The sequence below is a fragment of the Arvicola amphibius genome, chromosome 5 (assembly GCF_903992535.2).
Source record: "Arvicola amphibius chromosome 5, mArvAmp1.2, whole genome shotgun sequence".
Classification (NCBI taxonomy): domain Eukaryota; kingdom Metazoa; phylum Chordata; class Mammalia; order Rodentia; family Cricetidae; genus Arvicola; species Arvicola amphibius.
Window position 1 is genome coordinate 99,300,864 of NC_052051.1, and position 19,289 is coordinate 99,320,152.

A 19,289-nucleotide genomic window follows, 5' to 3' on the forward strand; every position below is an offset into this window, starting at 1 on the left:
TGGAGGGAGGGAGTATCTGGGAAGAGCTGAGGGAGGAGAAATATTATGATCAAAATATATTGTATGAAAATTTAAAAAATTAAAATCACTTGAGCATACATCTCAAGTACAAGAAAAGCAACCTTTATTACTATGATGTCCCCACAGAATTTGGTGAGCATACTATGTACTCTAACATATAGCCCACTGGCTAATGTCCTCAGATACCTTTTAGAGCCTTTAACAAGAAGTTTAGGATTCATTTAAATGTCACACAGTGCCGTTAGCTATGTCGCTTTTCCAAGTATCTAGAACAGTATCTTCAGCTTCCTCATTCCCAATGATACCACTTGTTTTCCTCAACAATTTAGGTTGATTGTCTTGTAGAGTATTTCTTGTCCCCCAAATATCTGATTATTTCTTCCTAATTAGACATTTTTCTGTCATTATAAAATCTATTAGACACAACACATTGTTAGGTTCTTGGTGGTTCTGTTCCTTTGCTTACGGTGGCTTCTGTGTTTCACTTGCATCCCAATGAGCAGCTCTTCCATAGTGGCAAAGTTTGTTCTCTAATCATGAACTGATCTCAAACTTTTCTCATGTTTGCTGGTCTACCCTGGAGATTTGGACACAGTTACCTCACAGGGGATTTTCCAAGAAGCAGGATGCTCTGGAGTGGGGACTTGCTCCCATTCATAGTTTGGTTGATTAGGAAAGTGCTAACAACATTGTATAGAGTCAATTTAAAACATACTTACAGAAATGCCAAAGCTTACTGGTTGGATACAAAATGTATTGGTTAACACAACTATATGAGTTTGCTTTACTTTTTAGCAATCTTTGTACAGAGGGAGTAAGAGAGTGTATCAAAGGGGATGAAGTTTAAAAATAGAATAGCTTTGGGGGCTGTAAAGACGGCTCAGTGGTTGATAGCACTGCCTACACTTGCAGAGGACCAGGGTTCAATTCCCAACACCTACATGGCCTCTCCATGCCTAGGGTATTTAATGCCCTCTTCTGGTATCCACAGGTACTGCATCCACATGTTATGAAATGCTCATGAAGGCAAATCAGCCATGCACACAAAATATTTCGCTCGCTGTGCAGTGGTGACACATGCCTTTAATCCCAGCACTTGGAAGGCAGAGGCAAGTGGATCTCTGTGAGTTCGAGGCCAGCCTGGTCTACAGAGCAAGTTCCAGGACAGACTCCAAATCTACAGGGAAACCCTGTATCGAAAAACAAAACAAACAAAAAGAAAATTCAAAATGTCTTTCAATGAATATGAAAAAGAACCCTAAGAAATAACCCAGTTCATTCACAGTTCAGTGATACTTGACCAAGGCATAGAAGTGACACTGGGGAAGGTCAGTTCCTTACATTTAAATGGTTCAGGGAACCTACTGAGGAAATAGAAACAAGTTATCAACCTGTCACTCCTTAGAAAATAAACTCCAAATGGCTCAAAGGTCTAAATGTAAAACCTGAAACAATAGAGCTATTTGGAGAAAACATCAGAGAAGTACTTTATGACATCAGCACAGCAATGATTTTAATTTTCAGTAAGAGTCTTCAAAATTAAGGGAAATAAAAACAAAAAGCACACAAGAGTGCCAGCTATCAAACGAAGAAGTTCTGTACAGCAAAGAAACAATAAACAGGAAGGGAGATCACCTACAGAGTGGGAGAAAATTTTGCAAATTATTCATCTTACAAATGATTAATATTCAGTATTCATAAGAAAAATTTAAAATGTCCATAATAAAACCCTACAAATAACTTACTTGAAAATAGACAAAAGATATGAACAGATCCTTTCCAAAAGAAGGAACTAAGGTCATCAGCTGGTTTATGAAAAGTGATTAATCCCACTCGCTGTCAAGGAAATGTGGGTCGAAGCCCCGAGGAGCTATCCTCATGCCCCAGCCAGAACAGTTATTATTAATGACCACAAATACATATAATAAATAAAATAAAATAATGATGTATAAAGTTAAAAAATAACAGGAAGAATAGATGAAGGGAACTCTCATGTACTGTTGTCCAAAGGAATGGATGTAAGTACAGCCACTATGGAGAGCAGCATGGGGGTTGTTAAGAAACCACAATTGATCTCTGTCAAAGAATGAAACCCTACTGTCTTCAGCAAAATCTCTTGAGGTAAAGGGAAGTCCATTAAGTGCAATGAGAAGCAGAGAGATACTTCACGTGGAAGAAGGTTGATCAGGAAGAAGGTTGATGGTAGAGTCTAGAAGGGTGGTGGGAGGCAGCAGGACAGCAGTTGTTAGACAGTAGATATCCAAGCACAGTGCAATAGAAGAGTAATACTCTAGGGCTGGCAAGAGGGCCCAGTGGGTAAAGGCTCTGCCTGCTGAGCCTGAGAACCTCAGAGAGAACCCTGTTTTCCTCTGACCTATACACATATGCTGTGCCACACATGTGACCCCCCCTTTAAAAACTAGAAGTAATGGTGTGGGGGGCTACAGTGTACAATAATCCAGTCTTCTTATGTTCTGGGGTAACTAGAAGAGGGGAGTTTGTGGATGCTAAACACAAACTAATAATAAGGAGACAGGAAAGTTAATTACCCTTCACTGATCAGTGTGTGTTATAAACACGCGCTGAGACATCATACCAGCCTGTAAATTCATGCAATTACTACATGACAAACATTTAAGGAGATATAAATATTAACTGCCCCATTTGATCATAATATATAGTTTATACATATATGAAATTATCACAAAGTACTTTACATAATTTGTATAACTAAAATAATTAAATATAAATATGTAAATAAAATACAATGCAAAGCTACAAAATGAGTATACATAGTAAAAACCACCCAGCAAACAATACATTTTGCTTTAATGAAAATATGCAACTGACTTCTAAGCAAAAGGCTTAGAAAGGCAGAAAAATCCTGTTGTTATTTTTGTCTTGAATGCTGATTGGTCACAAGACCATGCTATGGATGTATGCTGTCTACTTGACACAGCCTAGAACCACTGTGGAGGAGAATCTTAATGAGGAATTACCTAAGTCAAGTTGACCTGTGGCCATGTCTGTCAGGGATCGTCTTGAGTGTCGATGTAGGAAAACCAAGTCCACCATGGGTGGCACCCATTCTCTAGGGAAGGGTTTTGAACTGCACACGTGTAGAGAAATTTATGTAACTGAGCATCAGCAAGCAGGAATGCAATGCGTTTATTCTTTCTCTGCTCCTTTACTGCAGGTGTGATAAGAAGAGCTGTCCAAACTTCTTCCACTGCGACTCCCCTGCAGGGATGAATTACAACTTGGAATTGTGAGCTAAGTAAATCCTTTCTCCCCTGTGTGGATTTTGTCTGGGCATTTTATCACAGCAATGTGAATGAAACTGAAGCTCCCATGAGACTGTCTTCTCTCATGATTTCCTAGAACATTTTTGAAGTACAAGGCATACGTGTTCGAGCAGGATGTAATTATTTTCCTTCTATAGTTACACCTTTATTGTAAATATTACATATAACATCCAATTTATTTCCCATCTTGTATATTGGAGGTAATGAGAAGATAACCAAAGCTATGTCTGTTCTCTCTTTACTCTTGACTCTGGATGTGATGTAACTAGCTTTTTGAATTCCCACCTTCGTACTTCTCCTAGTACAAAGACTGAGACATACACTTAAGAATATCTGAGCAAGACCATCTGTTTGGAGACTAGATAAGGGGTGTAGATCCAATGATTGACAGAAGAAGTCCATCTAGGAGGATGAAGTCACTTACTAGGCATATGACGGGCAGGAACAGCAGGTGTACGTAAGTCTGGGCTCTGTTGTAGTTCAGAAAGGACTTGCCATGTTCTGACGTAAGTCTAAGTCCACATTTGGTAGTACTGTTTGGAGAGTCTGGGAAACTTTAGGAGAATGAACCTAGCAGGAGGTAATAGGTACCAGAGATGGAGCCTTGAGGTATCTTGTTTCTGACCTCTTCCTATTCTACCTCCTGTCTGGCATGAAGTGAAAACCTTCTTCGTCATACACTCCCACTGCCTTGTTTTCTATCCAAGTGCATTGGGTCAAGTCATTTTGGACTAGAGCCCCTGAAATCATGGACTAAAATAAATATTCCTCCTTTAAGTTGCCTTTGTCAGGTGTATTATCACAGTGAAGGAAAAAGTAAGTCGTGGTGAGATGTGAGCTGGACAGAGCACTGTCCACAGATTCTTAAGTAGCATGAACCATAGACTTTCCGCTCACATATTAAACACGAGTTAAGGGTCTCCATGGAATGTCCATCCTTTAGGTGTTGTAAATATACAAGGAACAGAGCACAGCTTCTTTATCACACCTCGATGATGGAGACAGAATCCAAGCGCTTGCAACCCAGTGGGTTGTGTAAACTAGAGAACGCTGCAAACCCTCCTGAGCTTAGCAACCCAGTGGGTTGTGTAAACTAGAGAACGCTGCAAACCCTCCTGATCTTGCAACCAAGTGGCTTGTGTAAACTAGAGGGCGCTGCAAACCCTCCTGAGCTTAGGGGAAGGAGATGGCTTGGTGGTACTGGGAAGATGACAAAGTGGTAGTGATACTCATGGAAAGACAGGTTCTTAACAGATGCCATCAACAGGATGTGCAACAGATTAATGTATTTAATAAACATCACCCTATGCACCTGTTAAAAACTGGAATCTTCCAAAAATCTCTTTCCATCTTCTCCCTGCTATATTCATCTATTCCCCATTCTGAGCTGCCTTTGCAGGGGGAAAAGATCATTTAGGTGGTCAATAATGTTAGAACTAAAGAACTTCTTATTGTGGGTATGGAAGTCACATACCTGAACATGTGACCATGATGCATCTGGTGATACCAGAAGGTCCCTGAACACACAGTGACCAAAAACTAATCCAAAGTCAAACATTGATGAGTCCTAGAGTTTCTGGTAATGCTCATCTGGGTTGGAATCTGAGCATCTCTGGTAATGTTCCTCTGGGTTACTCCATGAGACTCGACTGAAACATTGGCTTTGCACACACAGGATGGTGTTGATTGGAGCATGTTCTCATGCTTCAGAAGGCCAACAAATGTGCCTGTAATAGCTCAGATTCCAGACTGTTGTATATTATTAATGACAGTGTTTTTACAGATTATACAAAGTTTTCTGTTTTCATAGAAATGTAACAGTTTAACTATGGAAAACAAAGACTTTTCATACTTTCTGATAGTGATTCCTCAACATGCAAGTATTAAGTTAGTATATTTTTGGATTGTATTCTGTTAGCACGTAAAATGATAAGATCATATAGGTACTAAAGAATTGTTTTAAAATATTTTTTCATGATTATCAATGAATGTTTGATTTGTATACATATTTTATATACCTATATATTTGCAATCACATAAAAGTTTCTCAGGCAAAAAGAGGTTGTAAGCTAGGAATACATATTTGTGAATGAAACACTGCTGTGCATGCATAAAGAAGGGAGTTCGTATCCATAGAGTGCAAAGATAGCTGGATGTGGTGGTGCACATCTCTAATACCAGTGCACCTAAGGACAGAGACGGGAATTCCAGAAGCTAGCAGGCCAGCTAACCCGGCATATGCAGTGGTAGAGAAGAGCCTGCCTCAAACAAGGAGGGCAGGAAGTCTGTCTTCTGACTTCCACCCACTCAACTGTGGCATGTACACGTCCATACTCGTACACGAACATGTGCCCACACAATGAACACACACACATCATACACATACGTAGTATACTCACATAAATTGCAAAAGGGGAGCGTGTAATTAAAAAAAGTTCAGGAAGTCTTTGTTTGGAATGAGAGCAAGGATGACCTAATGAATGTGTTAGCCAGGAAGTCCCTGTTGTGTTGGGGAAAGCAAAGACCAGCTAGCCAGGTTGTGGTGGGAGGAGGGAGGACACAGACTGCAGAGCCCTTTTGGATCCTTCATTATTGTTGTGGACTGAAGGGTAGAGCTTGGGATACCAATGAGGACTGAACTCCTAGGTGAACTCAAAATTAATTCAGGAGAAACCAAGGACACAGATATGTACCCTGTGAGGAACAGGTCCCAGACAGTGATACTGGTGGATGCTGGAGGTCACTGGCACCCATTGGAGGCAGGCTCTGGTTCTTGTGTCTCTGGGTTAGGAACTGAACAGGACACAGAATTGCAGCCGGAGCAGCTGTGGTTTATTAAGAGTTAATACACTTTCAAGAGTGCATCTCAAATGATGACACTGTATAGAGGATTGGGGCTTTTACGTCTCATTCTCTCTCTCTCTCTCTCTCTCTCTCTCTGTGTGTGTGTGTGTGTGTGTGTGTGTGTGTGCGTCTGCGTGTATGTGTGCGGTTTGCTGTTGTTACTTGTGTAGCATGGATTTTCTGGGTCATTTGCGTAGCATGAGCTTTCTTGTGTATGTTCTGAATCATCATAGGTCTACACACAACTTCGTGCATTGGTTATCTTATTAGCATCTTATCTCTCCACACAGGGCTGTGTGTTTTAGTATCCTAATGAGTCACAGGTCACCTTCAGACACTGGAGTGCTTCTGGGCTGTGTGATGGCTTCAGCCAGTTCTAGTCAGCCTTGGCTCTGTGTGTGTGTGTGTGTGTGTGTTTGTGTTATTTTCAGTCTTCTTTAGCAGCTGTTTTTTTTTCTTGTATGCTAATTTTGCTGCCTTCCTATAAGTTTCCCAGACCTGGCTCTCTGCTCTCCTCTCCTGTGTCAACAAAGGAACCAAACGGGTTTGGTAGTGAAACCACAGGACGTGGGAATTTAGGGATGGAAACCTTTCTGCTCTGCCAGAAGGTTCTAGAAGACCTGGAGTCAGTGTGTGCAGATGTGGAGGCGTTCCAACATTGGTGTAAGCCATCCTGTCTGCAGATAAAGGTAAGGCTGGCAGCAACAGAGAGGACCTACTGCAGCCGCAATCTTAGTGTGGCAGAACCCAGTGATGGAGCTAGCAGCATGAGGGGAGCAGGGAGTCTGGAAGTGCTTAACCACAGGGAAGAATTATGGCCCTGGCAAGAATGTGAGCTAGCTCCTCATGCCTCTGGGGCCTGAGAGCTGAAGTCAGCACTCCCTGAACTCAGAGGGGAGATGCAGGCCCATTGTGGCACCGGTGCTGCAGTGTTTGAAGTTGCCATGAGGTGAAGTTGCAGAGAGGGTAAAACTGGAGACCTGTCTGTAAAGAGGCCTAAAGGGAATCCAGAAAGATACAGAGTAGGTCTGGGGACTATTCACTGACTCTTCTAGCAGTGCAAACCAAAAGAGACTCAGCTGGAATCTTCTTATGAATTGCATACACACTACAAGACTGAATCTGTCAAGATAATTGGTTTTTAAGTATGTCCCTTTCTCTCCCTGCTATTGGATATTATTAACATTCACTTTTTTAAAGTATCAATAATTTAAATGCAATTTAATTTCTTCAATGAAACTTTAATAATTTGAGAGTGTAAGAATAGTTTTTGAGTAGCAGGATCGGGGGTGGCAGTTTGGAATGAAGTCAGCCTTGGAAGTGGGGGACAGAGCTTTACATTTCTACAGGTGACTGACTGCTGGTATCTGTGAGGCCCCCTTGAAAGGCCTTCTATTTGCAGATTCCCCAGCTGAGTGCAAGGGGACGGTATGTCAAATGCCCTTTAAGAAATGGAAAATCTGTTTGGATAGGTAACAAGTGTCGCATCAACTATGGATTCTCTGCCCGAATCATTCTAGGATTAAGAAAAATTGAAATCTAGAGGACAGAAGTGACTCTTACGGTCCCTGAGAGCAGAATTTCTTAAAAAACAAGGCTATTTGACTGATTAAAGTTTCAGGGGTTGTGGAGATCTAGAATACTTCAGGTTGGTAGCCAAATCGTCCTGGGCTATCTTTAGATCCCCAAATAGCAATTTTTTAAATCTACCTCTGTATGTGTCCTAAGATTTTGTGACTCTATCTCATGTTCCCATGTTTTTGATGTGTGTTGATTGATTACTTTCTTTGTCTTGTTGTGCAACCTTCTTGAGACTGTTGCCACGTTAGAATGTTTTATGTGGAGTCTCTCTGGGTCTGTCTTGGGGTCACTCAGGTTCCAGGGTACACTATCTCTTATTCCCTTTGAGGGAGAGAGACGTTTCTGTATGGGCACTCCATAGCCTGGGGAGGTGAGAGACATTTCTGCAGGGCACCCCATAGCCTGGGGAAGTGAGAAACATTTCTGCAGGGCACTCCATAGCCTGGGGAGGTGAGAGACATTTCTGCAGGACACTCTGTAGCCTGGGGAGGTGAGAGTTGTTTCTGTGGTTGAAAAAGTTCCACAATTATTTTCTGCAAATCAGAGTCACATTCGTTTCTAAAAACGCAGATCTGAGTTTCTTTAAATTGGGATTTATGGAGTTTAACTTTGGAACACGGTACCTAACAGAGAATTTTGTATTTAATCTGTATTTAAATATCATGAGCTTTTGAACTTGAACTTGGCTATGCAAACCTTTCTGAGTACTAGTTCAATCATTCAATAGGTTGCCCATTTCTCCCAGTTTTGTGCCATTTGAATGTAATTGCATCATTAACACCTTTGTCTGTAACACTGATTGATAATGTGAAGAGGACAGGCACAAAACCCTTCTTGCCCTTAGGAATTTTCCACTAGTTGCCATGGCTTAATTAATCGGAGGCGTGGAAGGAAAACAACATTTATCAAACATCTATCATGCACTTGCACTTAATACTTGAAAACTCTCTGTACACAATGTTATGTTTAATATTTAATAAGAGCAACACAACTGGTAAGCAGCACTGATTCGGACTCTAATCCCATGCATTCACCAGTAAGCAAAATTTTTATTGGATTGTTCAACCTATAAGTTCGATAAACTGCCTCTCCTGCCCAGTCCACATTTCTGTATCATATCCATATATTGCTGAGAGACAGAGAGAGAGAGAGAGAGAGAGAGAGAGAGAGAGAGAGAGAGAGAGAGAGAGAGAGAGAGAGAGAGAGAGAGACATACATAATGGGGGTTCAAATACACAGTCATGCCAAGTAAAAGATTTATTGAGCTTGATAGCAAAGGAAGTGAGTGTGGATAATCTTAACTGATAGGCTTGGGGTTTTCCACAGAAAGACCTTTTTGTTTGTTTCGAGATAGGGTTTCTCTGTAAACCCATTTTGTAGATCAGGCTGTCAGATCAGCCTGCTTCTGCCTCCCAAGTGCTGGGATTAAAGGTGTGGTTCATGACATCCAGCAGAAAGACCTTTTTTTTTTAATTCACACCCCCCCTTTTTTGGTTAAGAAATATATTCTCTGTGATGCTTGCATATAAGAATAAACAGAAATGTGGGTTTGCATAACTTGGGTGATAAAATTGACATGATTTTAGATATTATGTTCTTTAATTTTTCTACAGTTACATTTTAATTTTTGAGCTTGGTAACTTGAGCCCATATTCTAATGGGAAACCACATATCTGGCTACACAGGTCAGGATGGACACCGCTGACATATGTGATGATGACGGACACGAACACTATTTCAGTGCTTCCTTCTATCTGACACGGTATAAACGCTCTAAGCACACTATGCACACACCTCTCTTGCCTGGCACACTAACCTCTGAGAAATTTCCCTTTATTAACCCCGGTAGATAATCTAGAAGATAGACCAAGAAGGAGACTAATGTGCCCAGAGCTCTGACTCAAACGCAGAAGAATGGGCTCCTCCAGTGTCTCTAGTCATCACTGTTGGGAGGGGATTCCCCAAGGTTGCATTTCTGTTTATGTAAGACAGAGGGTATGAATCATCTTGGAATCAATGGTCTCTTCAGAGAATTCTTACAGTGGAGTATTTCAGAGGGTACATTGTCTTCCCGCAATTCAAAAGATGATAGATTTATTCACCATACAATATACTAGGAATAACATTTTTTTCTTTGGGGAAAAAGTTGGGAAGCCTTTTTCCTGGAAAAAATATTCCTACTTATTTAAGTTTTAAGATTTATTTTAAGATTTAAGTCCTCCAGGCTGAGGAATCCTCTCTTGTAGTTTAACCATGTCTATGTGTTTGAGTGCATGTGTATGTGCATGTGGTGTGTGGCATGTACATGTATGTAGTGTGTGTCTGTGTGTATATGTGTCTCTGTGACAGTGTATGTGCCCCTGTGCATGTGTGTCTGTGTCACTGTGTATGTGGTGTGTGTTTTTGTGTCTTTGTGTGTGGTGTGGTGTATGTGTGTATGTCTCTCTGTGTGTTATATGTGTATTGTGAGTCTGTGTGGTGTGAGTCCTGGGTGTAGATACTGAACTTACAGTTACTACAGTCACAATGTGTGATAATCTTAAGAGCCATGTCTTTATCTGTGAAACTGTGTGCAGCTAACCTGCTGGGTTGCAAGGAGGTTAAAATGCAAACTCTTCCTAGCCCTTGGCTCTGTGTAGAAAGACCAGCCATGGTACTAACAACAGAGTGTGCCATTCTGTATAAGAGCCTAGCCACGGTATCAGCAAGAGTGCCCCATTCTGTAAAAGAGCTTGCTACCTTCCAAGGGGCCAACTCTTTTAAGAAATGTTTCCTGCTCCATTAGATAATGAACAAAACAGTTTAACAAGAACATCACTCTTGGAAGGTAGTAGTTCTGATTAGGAATAATTTGAAGCTGAGCTTCCCAGGAAAATTTATAAAATAGAAGATATCCTTGCTAGGCTGTTTTGGTTAGCTGTTTGGGAGATATGGAATCATTTGGATGTGCAAAATGAACAAAAATAATTGAGTAATCTGGGTTTCCTCTTATTTTGGATCTTGATAAGCATCTACCAGAATGTAATTACTACCAACAGGAGCAGGGATTTGGAATTCCTTCTTTATTTAAAAATTATTTTATGTGTTGGTGTTTGTATGTCTGCATACTATATGTGTGCCTAGTGCTGGTAGATACCACAAGAGGGCATCTGATTCCCTGGAGCTGGAATTTCAGATGGTTATGAGCCATCATGTGGGTACTGGAAATTACCCAGTGCTCATGGCCACTGAGCCATTCTCCAGCTCCAGAAGGGCATTCTTGAGTAAGCAACATTTGTTTGAGAAAATCTTAGAAGTTTCTGGAGAAAGCCATATCTTCCTTGGTTCAGGGAATGTGATTGATAAGATTATATTGGATAAAGTCTTAGTCCCTTGTCTTGCTTCTGTGACAGAACACCTGATGAATACAACAGTGTAACCTAAGAGACAAAGGGTTTGCTTTTGGTTATAGTTCTAAGGGGCACAGTCCTCCATAGTAGGGAAGCTTGGTATCCTACGGTTTCCATTGCTGTGAGAAGACACATGGTCATGCGACTCTTGGAAAAGAAAACATTTCATTGGAGCTGACCTACAGTTGCAGAGGTTTATATCTTTGTGACAGGAAGCATGGCAGCATGCAGGAAGACTGGAGAAGGAGCTGAGAGTTCTCATCTGGGTTGGCAGGGAACAAGGACTGACTGTCACACTAGACCTGGCTTGAGCATTTGAGATCTCAAAGCCTGTCCCCTAGTGGTGCACTTCCTCCAGCAAGGCCACACCTCTTAGTAGTGCCAGTCTCTGAGTCTATGGGGGCCATTTTCTTTCAAATCACCACACATGGCATCCGGGACTTGAGGCAGTTGGTCATATGGAACCCACCGTCAGGATTCAGAGTAAGATGAAGGCTGGTATTCAGCTGGTTTCTAGTTTTTGTTCTGTCTGGCCCCCAGACCGTGAATGGTTCTACTGTGCACCTTAAGATTGGGTCTTCTCTAGAAAAAGACAAGATCTCCTGAGGAAACTGGGAGCATGGGGACTATGGGAGAAGGTTGAAGGGAAGGGGAGCAGAGAAAAATGTATAGCTCAATGAAATCAATAAAAGAAAGAAAAAAATGGGTCTTCCCTAATCTAATCCTTCACAGGTACCAGTGACTATAGAACTTGTCAGATTATATAAATTGTCAGGCTGACAATATTAACCATCACATAAAATGATTTTATGGGACACCATCTCATCACGTAGCTATGGCTAGCCTGCAGCTCTCTATTTAGGCCAGGCTAGCTTTGAACTCACAAATATCTACCTGCCTCTGCCCACTAAGTGTTGGGATTATACACGTGTGGCACTGATTTTACTTTGATCAAATGATCGTATAGCACGGTTAATTAAAAACCCAGAGACAGAAATTGGGGTTCAACCTGAAGGTCAGAAAAGCTTAACAGCCAGGCACTGGCTCTCACCTCTACCTCAGTTCAAAATGGCGACCGTGCCTCAGGAATCTCAGAATAAGACTGAGACTGAGAACTTTCTCTTCCTGTCTTATATTCCTTTCTTGGGCCGGGCTTAAAGGCGTGCACCATTACCGCCAGGTTTCTATGGCAAACTACTGTAACTGCTGGGATTACAGGTGTGTGTCACCACTGCCTGGACTGTAAGGCTCCTCAGTTCACTCTCTGAACTTTAGGCAAGTTTTATTTTTTAAACTATAAATGAAATATCACTACATGATCAAATCTTTTTTTTTTTTTTTTTTTTTTTTCTTTGGTAAATTTTACTTTGATCGAATCATTTGCATCTTGAGCTTGAGGGGGAAGCTGTTGAATTTTCAACAGTTTTAAACAGATTTTAGGAGTGTTTCCCTATGCTGTACGCAAGAGATGCACACTAGAAAGATTGAAGCCAGAGGTGTTAATCTACGTATTTAAGATTTCACATACATTTTCATTTCTCCCTAAGTTTTCTGCTTAGCTGCTCAGGCACAGGACTTTCCCCTGACAATGGGTAAAACTATGGTCAAAGTCTGTTGGCTTCCAAGCAGCATTTGGTTAAGGGTACAGTGAAGTATATATTTCAAATAAGCGTGCCTGGATCTTCCCTCTATTTAACTGCAGTAGAGTTAATGATGACGAAGGCAGAGAAGTCATTGTCTGGTTCCCGATGATGACAGGCAGGTCCGGGCCTAAGCACTGTAGGTTTCTCATGGACCAGTAGTTCTTTTACACCAGAGAGTGTTAGCTTCCCGAGGACTTTTTGTTTCAGGCTCACGGCCCGTCCTCCCCAAGGGCCTGCAGTGGCTTGGGAAACTGCCTTTTAGGGAACACACTTTGAGAGCCCCTGCTGCAGACCCTTCCTATTAACAAAACTACTGTCTGGAGTTGGAGAGCTCATTGGAAGAGGGGACTGGGGCTGGGATACAGCTCAGTGATGGAAATCTTGGCCCTTGTGTGTGAGACCCTGGGTCTGGCCTCCAGTACCACAGATTTAAAAGGAAGGAAGGAAGGAAGGAAGGAAGGAAGGAAGGAAGGAAGGAAAGAAGGAAGGTAGGAAGGAAGGTAGGAAGGAAGGAAAGAAAGAAGGAAGGAAGAAAAGAAATAGCTCCCCGCCCCCATGTTTGCCCTGTGGAAGTTGTGAACTTTTCCTGGGAGCTCTTCTGCCTCTCAGTACTGACTTTTCATCATATGCCAGTTCTGTCACACGTAGCTGAACTCAGGATATAGCTGCCCCTCCTTTTCTTTCTTTCAGGAGCAAAGCAATACGCACTAACGTTGGGGTGATCGTTTTGCAAGAAATCAAGACACATTATGTAAACGTCCTAAGTGCAAAGAAGCCAAGGTGTCTACCAATATATTTGCTTATTGTTTGTTTTTGTTCCGTCAACTGAACCCGGGGTCTTGCCATAGCTTCATGCCTTGCATTAAACAGAGGAAACAACCCAGCGACAGACACACATTCCTTTTCTTTGTTTGAAGCACAGTCCGAGGTGCCTTGCTTAGCCAGCAGCTTCAGTTCCCGAGGTTGATGCCACTAACAAGAGGACAGTCTGCAGAAGCTCATCAGGACACGGCAATTGAACCTGGCCGCCCTGGGAAGAAGCACAGCACTGTGGCCGGGCGTTTCTGGTACAGTGCTCGGCAGTGAAATGATTAACAGCGCTGGCATTTAAGTGATCATAATTAGGTTTCAAAGTTAACAGCCCATTGAGATAAATAGTGGAAGTTCACACCTCCCTCCGTGCTATTGTTTATCAGACTGTCAAGTTGCAGCTTCAGGAAGACAACATTAATGTTACTTTGAACACTAATTGCCTAAAGCCAAGTTTTATCCACCTGGGAAGGTCCTTTGGGTATTTGTTCAACTGAAATGTCAGAGAATACACAGTGCTAAGATTCTCTCTCACCTGACAGAGACATCCTTGTACATATGTTTCTCCATCACCTCCCGGAGACAACTTTGCCCATGTATTTCTCCATCACTTCACAGAGACAACAACCTTGTACATATGTTTCAATGCACAGAAAGAAAATGATAGGAATAGGCAGTGGCGTTGAAGGATCTTCTGGTTGAATAGTGTGGGTTTACCTCAGTTTCTCCTTTTAAATGGTCAGGTAACTACTCACTTGTATGATATGGTCCATAGAGGAATGAGTAATTAAATGATTTGAACAACAACAACAACAACAAACCCTTTGCTCACTAGATTCCATTTTTATGTTATTGTCCTAAAGGAGTTATGTGCACATTCTGTCAATAGGAAAACTCTGAGAGCATAATTAAATTAATTTTCATACGAGTCTGATTTATTTTCCCATAATAAGTTTGCACGCATGACTGCATACTACTTGATGCTCAATAAGGGTGGAGGTTGTAATTTCTGTTTGCAAAATTATAGATTTTTCTTTTTCAAATGACATTCAAGAATTCAAGGCAACAAAAATAGAGGGAAAGCTTTCCTATGCCTAAAACTGACAGTCAAATCTAATAGATTGCAACTTTATAGAAGTCGCTGTCTTCGCCCACAAAGATTGGTGGGGCATTATTGTTAACACAAAACAGCCGTAGAACCTTCTCTGAAGACCATCACCTTAAACAGACTTAGAGGAAATGGAGCTTAGGACTTCTCACTCATTTCTTATTATATTTTTATCTCAAACAGGTTTTTATTTTTCTCTCTGTGTGTGCACGCACGTGCACGCCCGAGGTCAGTCTTCTGTGTCATTCCTTAGGCACCATTCACCTTTTCCTTTTTAGACAGGGTCTCTCATTGGACCTGAATTTGCCAACTGAGGAAAGCTGGCTGGCCAGTGAACCCAGGGATTCTGCTGTCTCTGCCTCCGCAGCTCTGGAACAGTAACATACATCATCATCGCTGGCAGTTTTATGCAGGTTCTGAGCAGCAAAGTCTGGTCCTCATTCTTGGGTAGCAAGCACTTTACTGACGAATCATCTGCAGTCTGCATTGCTTTATCCTATTGCTTGCAGACTGCTGACACAGGAGTGAGTAGGCCAGTATCCATGCCGTTCTCTTTACTATTGAGGGATAGCAGAGATAAATGGTGGCCAAAGCAACAATGAGGGGTCAAGGCAAATGGAACAAAACAGAAAAGCCAACGTTGGAAAGCAAGGAAGAAGATGGGAAGAGGAAGAACAAAAATGGAGAGGGGTGATTGCGAGCTGGAGAACAGAAGGCACCCACAGGCCCTGAGATTGACGTTTCGTCCTGCTCATCAGAGGTTGCAGCCATGCTCCTGGAGGCTCAAATGCTGCCTCTGGGAGCTTTTTGGAAAAAATGAAAAAAAATTGTATCAGAAAGAAGTGGCTACATTTTTTTAAGAAGGTCAACTACTTTATTTTTATGGAAAACTTCTGGCCTTCTCAATTTTTTTTGTAAGTTTGAATTAAACTTTCTTTAGCTGATACACAGAAACATAAAAATTGTACTTATAGGTGGACTATGTCTTGGTGTGATGTTTGGCATTTCTACATTGATCACTGTTTAAGTCAAACATTTATTATGTCTTTAGGATGAAAGCACCAGAATCTTTGTCCTCAGTTTTTTGAAATACCAGTACCTGCTTGTTATGTAATCATCCTCCCATTTCGTTTTTGAGTTCATTTTCAATTCAGAGGCCAGTTGGTGGAGGGAGCTAACAGAATCATCAACCAAAGCACGGCAGATGGCTAGGGAAACCAGGTTCATCATGCTATGGTGGGGGATGGGTCGTGTTTCACTGTTGGAAGCAGGAGTAGATTGGGGCCCTCCCGAGATGAGGCCTTAAAGCCTATTAATTTTGGCATTCTAAGACTGGCATATGTACATAGGCTTATTTGAAAGTTTTTACACTTTAAAAATATTTTTGCTTATTTTTAGTTATATCTGTCTGTGGAGGCGTGCACCTTTGTATGCATGGAGTCTAGAAGAGGGCATTGGATTCAAGCAGCTGGCATTCCAGACATTTTTCAGGATCGCTGACTTGTTTCCTGGGTGCTGGGATCCCAGCTCTAGATCCCATTACTGCACAGCATATGTTCTTCTCCACTGAGCTGTCTCAGGTTGAGTTTTTAAAAGACAATGATGAACTCAGGGTGGGCACTTTAACACCCATGAATAGCCATTGGTTGTCAGGAGACGTTGAGAACCACTCAGTTATTACTACACTCATAATTTTCACATCACAGGTAAAATAAATAATTCTCATTTTTCAAAATGTTCCTGGAGGCTTTTTGGACCCTGTGGAATTTGTTACAATTTGAATGCAAATTTAAAACACACAGTTTGAATGCATATAAGTGTTAAAGACCATAGCAAGTATCTGTTAGGAAAATCACAATAGGATGTTCAGCTTTATTTCTGTTTGGCTACCTGACTGCCAGTTATCCAGTCAGAAATGATCCTAAGCCAGGTGTGGTAACTCATGCCTGTAATTTCAATACTTGGGAGGCTGAGGCAAGAGAATTTCCATGAGTTGAGTTTCAGGCCAGTCTGGACTACAGAGTGAAACCTATTTAAAAAAAAAATCCTTCCCCTGGGGGAAATATAGGTGCTACTCCCAGGGTATTTTGTGGTATTGTTGGGAGCAGTGAGACCCCAGATCCTGAATTTCTTGCAATCCCCTGATCTGAGTGCCTACAGCTTCTCTGAGCATGAGACCTTCAGGAGTTCCTGATGGCAGGAGAGTGGTTTCTGGGGGGTTTGGCTGGGGCGTGGCTATCTCTATATAATCTGCCCCTGAACACAATAAAGGGGGCATTCTTGGGGAATTCAAGGATGACTCATGTCGCTGTCTCTCTGTCTGTGTGTGTCTGTGTATTTTAACCTCCTGCCCCTTGTCCGAAGCTCCATGTCGAATGCAGACATGGGGGCGCGGTGCGTGGCATGGTATGATGAGAATCTAAAGTCAGTTCATTTGAGGAATGAAAGTCTGGGTGATCTGCTCAGTTATTTGAAAGGCCTCCATAAGTCTTTGGTGACAAAGAAGAAATTCCTCCCGAAGACCCCAGCACCAGTGTATGCCCAGAGCTCAAACCTGTCCTTCCAGATGCTGACCTCAGCTGGTCTAACTTGACTCTGCAGCTGGAAAAGCCAATTCCCAGGAATAAATCCACCTACAAATCAGTCTTAAAAATAATGTTTCACGCATCAAATTTATCCCTTTAAATTGTACAAATAGAGTTTTTGTCATATTTCATTATTAGTTTCAGTGCATGAGTGTGCTTATGTGCATGTGTGTATGAACAGAGTGTTTTCTGTTTTGATCATTTGTGTGTCTATGTGTCTTTATATTCATATGTGTGAGTGGGTGTATGCACACATGCATATGATGTCATTGTCTTCCTTAACATTTTTCCCACTTTTTTTTTAAAGACATGGTCTGTCACTGAGTCTGAAACTCAAGGACTGCCTAGATTGGGTGACAAGTGCCAGGTGTCTCCTGTCCATCCCTAGTCATGCTTGCCTTTTCATGTGGGTATTGGGAATCCAAACTTAAGTAGTCAGGCATGAAGAGCAAACGTTTACTGACTGAATCACCTTCCCAGTTCCTGTATTTTGGTCATTTTAAAAGCAAATTCATCAATTCATATTATATTCACAATGTTGTATGGAAATTGACACTATCTTTTCCTAATCATTTTAATCATCCGGAACAAGAAGTGCTATACATGTTACACAACAGCTTCCTATTTCCTCGTCTTTCCAGCCCCTGGTAACCTCTTGTCTGCTCCCTATCCCCACGAGCTCGACTGTTGTAAATATTTCTTGCCACTTGGCCTACATTCCCAGTGTTCATCTATGTGGTTGCATTATAATAATTCCATTCTTTTTATAGTTGAAAAGTATGTGTGTGTGTGTGTGTGTGTGTTTGTATGCTCCAGGTCACATGGTAATTGCATACAACATATGCATAGCTTCCCTATTGGCCCTTCTCTAGCTGAACGCAGTATATACAAAGACATAGGATAAGGGAAGAGAAAGAGAGCTTGATTTTTGCAGAGCCAAAGGTAGCCCATATTTGCTCTCTTTTCTCTTTCCATAGAGCTTCACGATATACTTGAGACTCACAGAGTCCCGTTTTTCACTTTATCATTCCTACTCCTTCTTTTCTAGGAATAATCTACAACTGCTGGGTACAATTCCAGTCATGTTCACACATGCTTCATGTATGTTAATGTATACAAACTACTGAGTGCTGTATTTTTGAAGTTTAGAAACTTACAGACTTACAGATAACTTTATTTTGCTGTGTGTTGATCACTATATATGTATGAACTTATATATGTAAATCTAGTTCTTTTAAATTTTGAGTGATATCTCACTGCAAAAACGTGCTATTCTTATATAGTGCTCTTTGAATGTAATCTTTTTCTATTTCAAGGAATATTTGCCCGTTTCTTAAGAAAATGTGCAAAAGCTTTGGTTATAATTAAAGTTGTTGGAAAGTTGATTATTCCAAGATAAAATCATTCTTGTCAGACCCAGCCATAATTAGAATGGAAGAGGAATGAAGAGAGGGCTGATGTCTGCCTGTCGAGATAAATAGTTCTGAGAACATTCTAAAAGCCCTGCAAGAGATTTCTTTACACCCTGTATGGACCTCATGCTCTGCATGCTCATACATACATGTGTGTGTGTGTGTGTGTGTGTGTGTGTGTGTGTGTCTTTGGATTTCTTTAGTTTACTTTTAAGATTTCAACAAGTTGAAAAGATACTCTTCTTAGAATGTTTACACCCATACTCCTACTTTGTTCTCCAAGACAATTGAACTCTGTGTTCACTCTTGTCTACGTTTTTCTTTAAGAGTTCCCTTGTCTCCACCTTTTGACTATGCCCATGCCTTTCTATAGTGTGGCATTCCCATTGTACTGCTTGGCTGTTCTCAAATAACCACACCGGTCTTTGGAGACTTCTCTCTGCTTTTTAATTTGGCTGTCCCGGGGATATTGCTTTTTTTTTTTTAATCTGTGTTCATTTTGATATTTCTGGCATCCACTAATTTCAAAGACTGCTTAATTTGAGAAAATTTAGATTTCTTTTATCTTCAAATTAACTTGTACTTTTAAAA